Raw genomic sequence first — 14,492 nt, forward strand, 5'->3', positions numbered from 1 at the left:
GTTTCACATTTCAAAAAACTATGGTATATTAATGTGAAGTTTATCTTTTTTATATACCACTATCACATAAAATGATGAGCAACATTTCATTACAAGTAGAATTGACAATTTTTAAAATAAGACAGATTATCTATTATGTTTACTATGATACTTAATTGATAATATTAAAAATAAGACAGATTATCTATTATGTTTATCATTGTGAGAAATTATTGTTACTTGGTGAGTGTTTCGTACTTCTTTGACTTTCCCAAGCTTTTTGATAATTGAAAATTTTAAATGAATAGAGAGTTGTAGGAGATGTAGACTAGGAGATGTGGACCAGTCAGGGTGATGGGTTAATTTATAATGAATAATACTTATATGGCTGGTATGATATTTGTCTCCATATCCATAAAAGAAAAGTTTTACCAACATAATCTTTATTTTATTTAATATTTTTTATAAAATAAAATTATCCTACAAATAAATTAAAAAGAGCTTAATATTATATCATAATTGGTTAATTTGCCTGTGCGTCCCGCGGTCATAAATAATGATTTCATTTAAACTGTAAATGATTTTTTACTTATATTCATATATTAAAAATAATGGAAAAATAGGTTCATAAAAAAATATTAGCAATATTTCAACATGAATTTGAATATTTGTCATTATCACATAAACCAAGAACCTCTAACAAATAAATTATTCACGAAATAATAAATCATTGGTTCTTTAATTAATATTAAAAGGAAAATAAAGAAGAAAATAAGAATAAATACATATACAAAGACATTTCATGATAAAAAGAATCATTTAAGTTGCTCAGATTATACAATTGTGATATATGTCTTAGAAGAAAATTCGAAAGTTTGTAAACATATTTAAAAAAGAAATTACGCTTGAACATGAAAACAATTACAACTTTTTAACATGCATAATGAATTTCTTCAATTGATAAGTGAAAAATTACGCATCTATGTAAAAATAGATAATATTTATGTTTATATATAGTACTTTTAAGTTATAAAATTTAATATAGAATATCAAAACATGAATTTTTGGAGCCAAGTACAATAATTATTTTATGCACAATGAATAAACGTACTATAAGTGTATATGTTCAATATAATCAGAGACAATAACTTTGCAGAAACATAAATAACAGTGTTTAAAACATGTACTCAAAAATAATAATTAATATCATATGCATAAGTTAATGAATATATAAAAATAGAATGAAATAGAAAAAAAAATCGACTGCACTCAATGCACAATATCACTTAAGAAAATTATTCCCCTCTAATACCAGAGATTTAAAGAATAACATCCTCTCGTGATGGAACAATTTTATTCACCAACTTATCCAAACAAAAACAACAACGTCAGTAAGTTATTCAACTGGAGCAAATCAAATGAATATTTTATTTTGCGGGAGTAGAAGAAGAAGATCGAACTTTTTAAAAAAATAAGAGATAATTCCTCTATTTATAGACAACAAAGGGTAGTGTAAAAAAATGTTTGTTATGCTTTATCAGAAATGTTACAACTATTTGAAAAATTTGCAAGCTATCAAAAAGTTCACATCCTTTCATAGAAGTTGCAACATTTCATAAAGGCGCAACTTTTCACTAAAGTCGCAACTTTTCATAAAAGTCACAACATTTTGAAAGATGTTGCAACTCTTCATAAAGTCACAACTTTTGATAAAACTAACAACTCTTCATTAAAGTCACAACTATTCATAAAAGTCACATCTATTAATGAATAACCGAAGGCTAATTTTAAAAATAAATAAATTTAAAATGAAATCCTTGCTTGTAATTGCCACATAGGAGGACCTATGATTCTCTTTTATATAAATATATGATACAATATGATTTTTGTTTGGATAAATAAATGGCAAAAAAAATTCTTTTCCACCTTGTTTTTTTCTCTTTTTTCCTGTCCATTCTTCCTTTTCTCTCTTATTTGTCTTTTTGTCCTCTTGTCCTATATTTTGTATTTTTTGGTCTTTTTCATCTTCTATCTTTTTAAAAAACTATTTTTCTTTTTTTTTCAATTTTTATTTAATTTTTCACTTACGGAGCTAAAGAATTCATCCATTTTACATAGAAATAAGGGTCAAAAACACATATAAAATATTGAGTTTTTTTAAGTTCAATACCTAAACTCTTGAGAGTGATTTTCATACCTAAACTATCAATTATTAGATTGACAAATACAGTAATGTACTCTCTATTTTATATGAAATTTTTTTTACACATGACATTGAACATGCATAAAATTTTTAATTTTTTTTTTACCCAGTTCACCTCGTCCTCCTTGTACTCCCCCTCCTCCACCCACCCACCCACAATCCACACCCTTTTATTTTTTTTTTAAATTTCTTTTATAATATATTTTTAAAAATTCATATTTCACCACCCCACTCCCCTCTCCAAAAAAAAATCACCTACTCACTCTAAAAAAGATTGATATTATTTTACTCTTAAAAAATAGAAATTCCACCCCCTCGTTGCTCATTCTCCGCTCGTAATTTTTTTTACATTTTTCTCGTTTTGTGTTTGATATGTATATATATTTTTAGAAACTTTTTCGTGTATCGAATATAACATAAAAAAGAAATTTATTATTAAAAATACTTGCGGTGGCAAATAAAACATATTTTCAATATGTATATTTCTAATAGAAAGCGATAATTTTTTTGTAAGCGGAGGGTTAGGTGGAGTGGTTAGAATTTATTTAAAAAAGTTAAAAATTTTTTTTTATATATATATATATATATATATATATATATATATATATATATATATATATATATATATATATATATATATATATATATTTCTAGAGATATTTAAACTAAAAAAAATGGGGAGGGGGGTACAGTGACAGAGTAAAATATTTTACATTTATTTTAAAAAAAAATTATTCTTCTAAAATTAAAATGACATAGATTAGCCAATTTTTTAACGAATGACATAGATGAGTCTTTTTTAAAAGTTCAATGACACATTTATGACAATTTAATGAATTATTAATGTTGATTTCTTATTTTTAGTCCACATATATGATAATGGATAAGAATGACAAGTGAAAAAAAAATTGAAGTATAAAAGATTAACTATTTGTGTTTTAATTTCTTACCACTTCTATATAGCGATAATTGCTAAAGTTTAAATTATATAAATGATCATGATATGCAAAAATACTTAAAGACAAGACAAAAGATCAGAATTACTTATTTGTTTGAGTGGTGCTGAGTTTCTTTTCAAGGTATGCTCAAAACTGAGTTTCTTTAACTTTCCTATACCACAAGTTATATTTTTAAAGTTATCTATGTTTGACATGTGAATTTTTGTGGCGAATGTATAATTTTATCTTTTACACATAAGAGATCTGACTCAATAAACAATCTTTGTACAATAATATCCATGTCTTATCCTTTACAATCATTTGGCTATCAATTCCGATTAATCTCATCATATTTATGCATGCTATCACTATTAGGCTTGAATTATGTGGGATCAGAGCACGACAAAGACTCACCATGCACTAACACCTATCCTCTTCAAGTTATCACCGAGATGCTAACATTTCCGGTATTGCAACTAGTGTCCTCACCTTAAAACAAAATCCTTATTTTTCACACAATGATTTCAGTTTGAGTATAAGGATCAACACTCGCTCTCAGAATAAATTCACGCTCATTCATACATATTGCCATAAGCTTTCCCTTATTTTCACTGCCTTAAGTTCGCTATACAACCCTTAGGATCACGGTAGGACTTTCTTAGCTTGTTACATAGGCTCAGGGTCAGGTAGGGTATATTTAAGTATACTTTAGTAACTTTTTGCCCTCCTTGACATATCGGCTAAACATACTATTTTCTATCATTTTATCTCGCCCAGTTTCTCATATTCTTTCACCTCGCTATTTTCTCTTCTTTCTTCATTTGTGTAAGTGACTCTCTTCTTTTCTTGCTTGTATTTCTTGTATTTTTTTCTTTTTTTTTCTTTACTTTTTTTCAACTAATTCTCGAGTCACTTTACTTTTGTTCTTTCTCTTTCTTTGTTCTTTCAACCGCATTTTCAAGAGCATTCCTCATAATATCCACCCTCAACTCATGACTCTGACACTTTCATTTGGTTTTCTTTTATATAGGCTAAAAATGAGTTATATTGAATAAGGGCCTATGATCCTTTCCTAATTGTCTATTATAACTTACTTTTAGCAGGACTAACCAGACAAGTTCTAGCTCAGTACAAATAGTGGACTATTCAAATCTTCCTCACACTCACTTGACATCTCATCACTCTACCAGATTATCAGACACCTAGTTCGAATATTAGACTTAGGGTAATGCAGTGGTGTACCTCTATGTCATGCTTAGAGCCACACATTTATCAATTACTAGGCCTAGTCATGCATCATTTTCCAATTTATCAGGATATCATTTTAGCCATCATGCTCCAGAATTAAACTAGGTACACAAGATATCGACATGCCGTTTCAACAGAAAAAGAAATCAGTCTCTTGGGGAAAAAGATAACAGGCAAGAAAACCCCAAAAGAGGATAGTGAATTGGGCTACTCAGACTTCCCCCTAGCAATTACTTTCCATTTGCCCCACCCCCAGCAAAAAGACATGCAATTGTCCCCAATGCATAAAAATTGAAATACTAGAGTGGTAGGTGAAGCAAACCTAGGGCGCAAAGTGCTGATGATCAGCGAGCTGGTGGGTTCGGTTCCCCGAAACCCACTTCCTCTGTAATCTGGACACCCTCAGTGGTGTCCTCAACAACAACAACACTATCAGCAGTGCCTCCCGCTATCTCCACAGTTCGGGAGCTAGACGCCTCAGCCGCTAACTCTCCTTCTCTTATCTGGCGCGCCTCCCCAGCAGCGACACCAAAATTTGATACGCTCAAACTTACTTCTCAAATAAGAAGTATACCGGTCGTGTCAAGTAAATAACCCAATTAGTGAGGTTGGGATCGTTCCCACGAGTAAAATAGTTTAGACATAACTTCAATCTACTATTACTATTGTTCAGTCAATTACTTCCTTGGAAAGCAAAAACAATAAAATGGGGGTTTCTATTTCTAAATAAACTAGCGAAATTGAAAGAGACACTTAACAACTACAAATCTTGGAGTTTATTCAATTAATCAAAGTAACTAGGGTTTACGTGTACCCCCACAGGTTCATAACTTGATAAATCTAACTATAACAATTCTTTCCTAGTATCTTGCATGCAAAGTGATAAGTTATGTTTTTCTAAATCCTTGGTCCGGCATCTACAAAATTTCACTCCGCACCTTGGTCCAGCTACGTGTGTTGCTATCCTAACCCTTATCTTTACCTCATATTAAGCATCATATTCGATATTTGACTAAGTTATTACCTCGTACCAATCAATACTAGCCTATTAGATAGTGTACACTAAATCTATGTTGATAATTCTTTTCCTATTATCTACCTCCTTGGTCTGGCAAGTAGCATTAAGGCGAGTTCTAACATTGGCCATCCGTTAAAAAGGCTTCTAAGCGAAAGAATTATCAATACATGCAAAGACACTATTCTAGAATTGTTATTTTAGTTATGTTTTACCTTATTATTTGCCCATTGTTCCCACAACCCTAGTTATGGAGTTTAGTTACCCATAGTCATAATCACAATATTCAAATACATGATATAAGAATTCATGTACTTACTTCAATGAGAAAGAATAAAATCCGAAAGTTCGCTTGATTATTCAACAAAAATAACCAACAATCACTTACAAGAATCTCAAAGTAATCAAAAAATCTCACAAAAAGACTAATGATAATCAAAGGCCTAACAAAGTAATCCAGAGTCTCACCTAATAATACAGAGTCTAACCCCAAAAAACGAGGTTTATTGAAATATTTATAGAAAATAAAAACCTAAGTAAACAAGGATTCTATTTGCTGGAAATCTATCAAAACGCGGCTGAGTCGGCAGACCTCGCGACGGATCGTCGTGGTAACGACAGACCATCACGGACTCCGTCGTCCCATACTTGTGCAATTTCTTCTGCTGCTCTCTTCATTAACCTCGACAGCAAGTATGACGGATAGTCACAGGCACAATGGTCCGTCGAGGGTCTTCATTCCAAAACACTTAAACTCTTGGAATATGGGTAGTGGGACTACTTCTCTGAACTTCATGACTAATCTGCAGGACGGACCATCATAGACACGACGGACCATCATGGACTCCGTAACCCCACACATGGTCAGACTTCCCCATCTTCCTTCAGTAGCTTCACTACGCTGCCACATACGGACTGTCACAAGCATGACGGACCATCAGAAGCTCCGTAGGTGGTCCCTTTTGCATTTCTTCGCTCAAAAAACTCCGCATTCATCTTTGGACAAATTTCCTGCAAATAAGGAGAAACTTATATAAAGATTAGCACAAAAAGGCTTTTGGACACACTAAACTTAAGGAAAAAGTATTAATAATACCGTGAAACCCTGGTATATCAGCCGGCTGGACTTGTGGCTCGCCTATTTGCATTTTTAAATCATTTTCCATAATTTAACCTGCACAATCAACATACAATTATTTCAACTTAAAAAGAAAGCAAATAAATTTTTGGGTTGCCTACTAAAAAGCCCTTAGATAACGTCGTGGCATGACACAAGTCCACATTAAAATCTCATTCTTGGGGTTGGCCATCATATCGCTCGAAAAATCCCCCTTGTTGTCTCGGATTCAAATGAGAAGAGATATTACACATTAGGGTCTCAAAATACTTCATTGATACTGAATGTGAAGTAATAGTCTGGCTAAGAATTGGCACATCTTTTTTCACGATGTGATTGATTCATGTGGCAACCACGCCAGCCACTTGTAGGCTTCTCGCATCAAAGAGAATGGCAACAATCTCAATTGGACCAACTCTAGTGATATGTTCTTAAAGGAGAACGGCCCACATACGTCCACGAGGTTTCTAATATGCTAATAGGGATCCTCATGAGTAAAACCATCGAACAACCCTTTTCGATTGAAAAAGTTGAAAAATTAGTACTTGTGATTAAAAACAACGCATTTCCTTCGATGGGAGACAAGCGAAGGGAAACAATACCACCCAAAAGGGGTGATTAGCATAAGGCTCGTTGACATCATTGAGGTTTTTTATGTCGTCTTTGTGGCTACTTGGATACCATTGATTTCGTTCTGTTTCAAGACACAAACTGGCAAAACACAAGTAACATTAAGGAAGTTCAACTATAACTAACAAGAACAACATTCAACTAAACTAAAGATTCTCATACAACACCACTCTCTGGCAGCGCGGCCATTTTGATTTTAGGTATCAGGTTTCTTCATCCAACACTTAATTTCAATGATTATTAATAAGTATAACCCAACTAATCGAGTTGGGGGTTAAATCCCACAGGGAGTGGTATGTATTTGAGAATCAATAACCAAGTGCAAAAATGCTCAAGTCAATCATAGGTAAAAACATTTAAGAATAAAATCACGATTCAAGTTTTGGGTGAATCAAGTGTCAAATAACAGGGGTTTTTGATTGTAATTATCAACTACAATAGCAAATAACATGTATAGATAAATAATAAGACAGGTTTTATTGATGTGATTGGATTATAGGCTAAGGTTGACAACTTGGTAATTGCAACTGATGTTAAATAGTTGTAAATTATGTGACAGGCTAGACCCTATTGGGGATAAACATTTTCTTGAAAAATTTACCCCGAATCAAATTTGTTTCTCTCGAACACCAATAAGAAACAATTAAGAACTACCTACATTTTAGTCTATTCACTCTCTTAAGTAGAATGTGCATAAGAGGGTTTCATCTTTACTCTCTTGAGCTGAACTCATGCAAATTCAATACCCACATACCGTCTAATCAGTAATCTTAGTTTTGAAATGTCTCTCTCAAGCAAGCCAAAAACACAAAGGTACAATTGAATTTGCAACTACAACCCTTTTGATTAAGCCAAAATTATTGAATGAAATCACTTTTAAACAACATTTACACTATCAATAAAAATTAGTTAACAACGAACTCAACCTATAATCACATAATCACACACCAAGTATTGAAGTTTTAGCTTGATTTTAAAAAAAGACAGAAGTTGTTACCAAATTGTGTCTCCATCAACTGGGTAAAATTTATTTTTTCAATACCCACTATGAAATGGCAATGTTCAAATTTTTAAACATTGGGTGACTGCATCATGGAACCATTCGTCGACTCATCGACTACTCTTTTATGTCACTTACTCAATTTTCTCCTTGAAGGCTTTGCACACTGGATCTTTAGGAGAGTCCATGGCCATTTGGCGACTTGACCAATAAGATAGGCGATCATCAGGCCTTCTTTTCTTCATTCCTTCAGCTGCCTTGTTCGTTTGTGCTGAACAGTGTTCATGTTTTGTTCCTCAATCCAAATACATGAAATTCAAGGATTTACATTTATACAAAATATGCCTTTGAGGACACTACATCTATTAAAATAAATCCCTAATGAGTCAAAATTGTGCACTCATCAGTAAGTGCCTAACTTGTATAGACGATTGCTATGGGTGTGGAAAGGATGGGAACAAAAGTAGAGATTTCCTGATTCTCAAGGCTAAGGGAAGTGAGAATAATAATGTTTCCTCTAGTGTTCCAGATCAGAGTGCTCTTAAGAAGAATAAGTTTTATATTCTCCAATCTAGAGAAGATCAAGAGTGATCTCCTGATGTTGCTTCCGTTAGTTTTTTATGCTTTATTAATTTCTGGATTTTTTCTCTTCTGTGACTTATTATGTTTGATCTGGAAGTTGTCTTTCACATGAATGATGTATAGAAGTGATTATATAGGCTTACTCCTATAGAGGAGAGAGTGTGCCAAATAAGTAAGGTTATTGTGTGTTATCTGTTGCCATGATTCGCTTATGTGCATGTTCATGAAAAAAGCTTAGATCTTGATAGAAATGACTTATATACACTGTTTTACCTTATATTGTGGTGCATTTGAGTGGAATTGCATATAAACTTCATGAGATGAACTACTTAACATACCTTAGTTAGGAGTTGAAAGATCCCTCCTTGAATAGAGTTTAGTCTGTAAGTTGGGGGCTTAGGGGTTAATTGGCATTTAGTTAGGGGTTAAGGGAGATCAGTTAGTTTTTTTAATCAAAGCATATATATATATATATATAATATTAATAGACCCCTAAAATAAGTGAATTAAATCATTCTTCCAAGACCACAAAAAATTAACCCAAATTCTCTCAAAATAATTCACTCTCTAGAAGTGAAGAAGAAAAAGAGAACTACGATGGGCAGATTTCTTCCATTATTTAAATCTTGTGTTAGATATTTGAATTGAGGTATGTTCTCTTGTTCATATATGGTTCTTCCACCCATAGATCCACAGAGTTTCCCCGGAGTCAAAATGCAATTCTTGCTAGGGTTTTTTCCTACATTGTGGGTAGTGTTAAACTTTGATTCCAATCAAGTGGATCATACTTAATTATGCTCTAATTGACATTAAATTATTATATTATGATGAATTTATGTGATTTCAATGGTAAACCCTAGTCTATTTGATGAATTTTATATTTTGGGAGTTTATGCCGTGAATGGTGAAATTGAAGAATTAAAATTGATCTTCTAAAATTAAAGTCATATGTAGTACTGGTTCAAGATTGGGCAACATATAGACATGAATTAAAATATAATTTATGATGTATGATGTATCTTCTCTTGTAAACAAATGAATTTGAACCTTTTGATGAATAATGACTTGATTTACCTTGTAATAAAGAATGTGATTAGAATTCCTCAGAATATAGGGTAGTTGATGATTGTGGCTCTTGAAAGTACGCTTGTAGTCAAGAATGTTGAATCAATAGGGATTTGAGAGTAAAGGTAAGGTGATAGAAGTCTAATATTTATATTTGTGGTGAATGATCTATACTCACCTAACCTACCACATAAGTTCTAGAAAGTATAAATTGATAAAGTCACTTGCACATTAATTTATTGTCAAGGACATCCTTCCATGAGACATGGGTTATTTATGATCGAGGTAGTTTGATTTAAACTTCAAACTATTTGATAACTATATATAATTAATTGGCGTGTAATAAACAGGTAATAAATTGAGTTGATAATAACGAGCAAAGTCTGAAACTTTATTTGCTAGGTCAAAATCAGATTAATCAAGTTGACAGATAGAGTACGTAAATAAAAAGAATTTGATTATTGATGAAGCGTATGTACGTGCCTGATTAAATGGACTTATTGTGATTTTTTTGTTTGTTCTCTTTCCTAAAGCAACGGCTTCCAGAGATGAGCTTCACGAAAATGAGCTAGTCAAAAAACCCTCAAAAGTTACTAGATGAAAAGAACCCAATCTATTAGTGAACGTTCTGTGGTCTTGCCACGTGTTGTACATATTTACATAATGGATAATGAATCTACAAACTCATCTTTTTATGAGGGAAAAATTATCATGGAGAAAATTCCAAACAATAAAAAAGGATTTGAAAAGAAATTATCATAAAAATAGAAACACCAAGGTCACTTCAAAGATGGTATCCTCCAAAGAGAAAAGAGATACAAAATTGCACCAAGAAAATGTAAAGAAGTACTAGGGAGTTAGACAACGTAAATGGGGAAGATGGGTTACAAAGATTCAAGATGTAAGAATGAATAAACGACATTGGTTGAGAAGTTTTGCCACTTTGGATGAAGATGCTTTGGCTTATGACAAGGCAACCATTAAAATAAAAGGTCTAAATGCTTTGACGAACATTATTAAGCCGCCACCAAAGGAAAGCGACCTCATCCTCCATTAAGGAAGACAAATGGCATTCAACTCCATATATGTTTAGTCACTTCATTGGTTCAAGTTGTTATAAGTTTATCCTCTCTATTCTCTCTTTGTAAAATTACTCTATACATGTTCTTGTTGTTGTTGAAATAATGAATTGGAGGCACATGAATAAGTATGATCTGTGTACTGATGATGTGGAGTTGTTTTTGTTCTATTACTTGTAATGATTTTCTAAAAAACATTATCTAAAACTAATACTTTTGCTAGATAAACAACCTTGGGTTAAGTCTGAAACTTGTTTAAGACCCTATACCTTTTGAACCATATGTATTAAAGGTCTTATTTTCTACAAAATTATTGTCTTGGTTTGCTAAAATTCTTTATTTGTTGCGGCCAATTTCTATCACCACTACCAAACGTCTTCATCATTGTAAGGTCAAATTAATGCTACTCTAGAATTTCACTTTGATTCCATGAAAACATAGTCATTTTATACGTATTGAAGCAATAAATCTTAAATTCAACTAATCACACGTTGGGATTACTCTATAATGGAACTGATTACTGCATATTGGATTGTATAATTAATTACTTTATATTTTAATAGGTCCATGGCATAGAAACTAGTAAACAGTAGTGGGTTTTGATTTAGACGAATGAAAATACTTAATCTACATGTCCTTTTTTAAAAATGGAGAACAATGGTGTTAATGACCAATCATTATGTAATGATTCATGATTAATCAACAAATAAATTAATTAATAGAAATTATGGTGCCTAAATAAAAGGTTTTGCAAAAGTTAAGTGTTCTCGTTAGTTTTGTTTGTGATTTACTTCGCTATTTCTATGATGTTTTTATCAATAACACATTAAATTTGAAAATTTGATATATTGGTATACGTAATTAAATATGAGATATATGGTATAATGAATACTAATTCAAGTATTACCATGTTAACTAAATTTGTTAGTAGAGTCCTAAATTCTAGGACTAGTTGTTAGCAAATACGCTGATCATGGTGCATTACATTCTAGTTGTGTTTTTGTTAGTAATTACTTGTTTAATTAATGGATGTAGTGGTTATAACCTTTGAAAAATTAGAAGCAAAAGAAAAATATGCAGGTTGTCAACTCAAAAGAGATGCAGGATGAAGGAAAAGACATTGTAGGTATTGAAACCAGCCCACGACATAGTATAAATGTTGGACATCATTCTGTTTGTACCTAATATAGGATACAATTTGTTTATTGTTGGAAAACTTATGTCCAATGGGCATTCTCTTTCGTTGGATGACGATGCCTGTGTCATTACAAACAAGAATTCAGGCAAAAAGGTTTGCATCACTATGATGTCAAACAAGATGTTTCCGCTAGATGTTTCCAACATGGAAAGTTTTACGCTTGTTGAAAGTGCAAATGACGAGTCGGAGTTGAGGCGTTTGAGGTATGGTGACCTCAATATAAATTGCCTGAAATTCCTAGTTGGAAAAGGTATGGTTCTTGGACTACCAAAAATTGATTATATTGAATTGTGTGAAGAGTGCATTTATGAAAAACAAATTTGAAAGTGTCTTCTCGTTGGAAAAGTTTAGAGGGCTTCAATGTGTCTTGAATTAATACATGTTGATTTATGTAGACCTATGCATACTAGATATTTTAGTGGGTGTCATTATTTTCTCCTATTTACTGATGATTGTAGTCGCATGAGTTGGGTCTATTTCTTAGAAACAAAATCAGAAAAATTGCAAAAATTCAAGTACTTTAAAGACCAAATTGAAATGCAAAGCGGCCTGTGCATAAAGACTTTTTGCACAGATAGATGTCGCGAATTCTTGTCCAAGGAGTTTAATTTTATTTATTTTTTTGATGAAAATGACATTCATAGGGAGTTGACAACACCTTTTACTCCGGAGAAAAAATGTCATTGCTGAGCATACCAATCACATTGTGGTGGAGATGGAAAGAAGCATGTTACAAGCGAAGGGAGTTCCGAATAAACTTTGGGATGAAGCTGTACAACATCAATACATACATTGAATTTTTCTCCAATATATCATACTCCATTTGAATCTTGGAATGGTAGAAAAACATTTGCAGTTTATTTCACCATGGGGTGCAGCAGTGTTGTTTGTAAGGAAGAAATATGGTTCTCTCAGAATGTGCATTGACTATAGACAGTTGAACAAGGTCGCAATCAAGAATAAGTATCCCATCCCCAGTATTGATGACATATTTGACCAACTTCAGGGTGCTAGCCATTTCTCAAAGATAGACCTAAGATCGGGTTATCATCAGCTTAGAGTCAAAGATAGTGACAGTCCGAAAACAGTCTTCAAATTGTAGTTATGTCATTTGGACTAACTAATGCTCCTGCAGCTTTCATGGATTTGATGAACAAAGTATTCAAACAGTACTTGGACTTGTTCATTATCGTCTTTATTGTTGATATCCTCATTTACTCTAATAGTGAGGAAGAACATGCAAGTAATTTTAAAGTTGTTCTGCAGACTCTCAAGGATCGCCAATTATTCGCTAATTTTAGCAAATGTGAGTTCTGGTTCTAATCCATTTCTTTCCTTGGTCATATTGTATCTAGAGAAGGGATCCGAGTGGTTTCACAGAAGATAGAAGCAATGAAACAATGGACAAGACCTACCTCTATTACAGATATCAGAAGTATCTTAGGTCTATCGGGTTATTATAGAAGGTTTGTGGAAGGATTTTCATCAATAGCTTCACCATTAACTGGGTTGATTCAGAAGGTGGTCAAATTCCAATGGTCAAATGATTCTGAGAAAAGCTTTGCAAAATGGAAAACTAGATTGACTACAACTCTTGTCTTGACTCTACTAGAGGGTTCAGATGGTTATTTTTTCTATTGTGATGCATCCAGGTTGACCTAGGCTGTGTGTTGATGCAGCGAGGTAAGGTGATAGGTTATACCTATAGACAACTTAAGGCTCATGAGAAGAACTATCGAACTCATGACCTCGAGCATACAGCAATGGTGTTTGCACTCAAGATCTGGAGACACTACTTGTATGGTGTTCACATATATGTGTTCACTGACCATAAGAGCCTTTAGTATGTGTACACCCAGAAAGAGTTGAATCTTCGCCAGAGGAGATGGCTTGAATTCCTTAAGGATTATGATTTAAGTGTGCGTTACCATCCTCGTAAGGCAAATGTAGTAGCAGATTATCTTAGTAGATTATCTATAGGTAGTGTATCCCATTTTGAGGAACAAAGGAAGGAGCTAGTGAATGATGTTCACAGGCTTGCACGCTTGGGAGTTCGCCTTATGATCATATCAGACAGCGGTGTAACAGTTCAGAATAGTGCAGAATCGTCTTTGATAGTGGAGGTTAAGGAAAATCAACATAGTGGGACAATTTTGCTTGAAGTTAAGAATGTTGTCCATAATCAGAGAGTGGAGGTTTTATCCCAAGGGGGAGATGGTGTACTTCGCTAACATGGTAGATTGTGTGTTCCTGATGTGGGTGAGTTGAGACAACATATTGTTACAGAATCCCATAACTCTAGGTATTCTATTAATCTAGGTGCCACTATGATGTACCATGATCTAAGAGGAGTCTATTGGTGGAATGACATGAAGAGGTATATAGAAGATTTTGTGAGTAAGTGCCCTAATTGCCTGCAAGTCAAGGTAGAACATTAG

At 33.0% G+C, this 14,492-nt stretch overlaps 1 pseudogene; it reads left to right on the forward strand.

Moving 5' to 3' along the window:
* Window positions 1-363: 363 nt before the first annotated feature.
* LOC112940654 (ethylene-responsive transcription factor CRF6-like) lies at window positions 364-10,834 on the forward strand (annotated as a pseudogene).
* The last annotated feature ends 3,658 nt before the right edge of the window (window positions 10,835-14,492 follow it).

The sequence above is a fragment of the Solanum lycopersicum genome, chromosome 1 (genome assembly GCF_036512215.1).
Source record: "Solanum lycopersicum chromosome 1, SLM_r2.1".
In the NCBI taxonomy this organism is placed as follows: Eukaryota; Viridiplantae; Streptophyta; class Magnoliopsida; order Solanales; family Solanaceae; genus Solanum; species Solanum lycopersicum.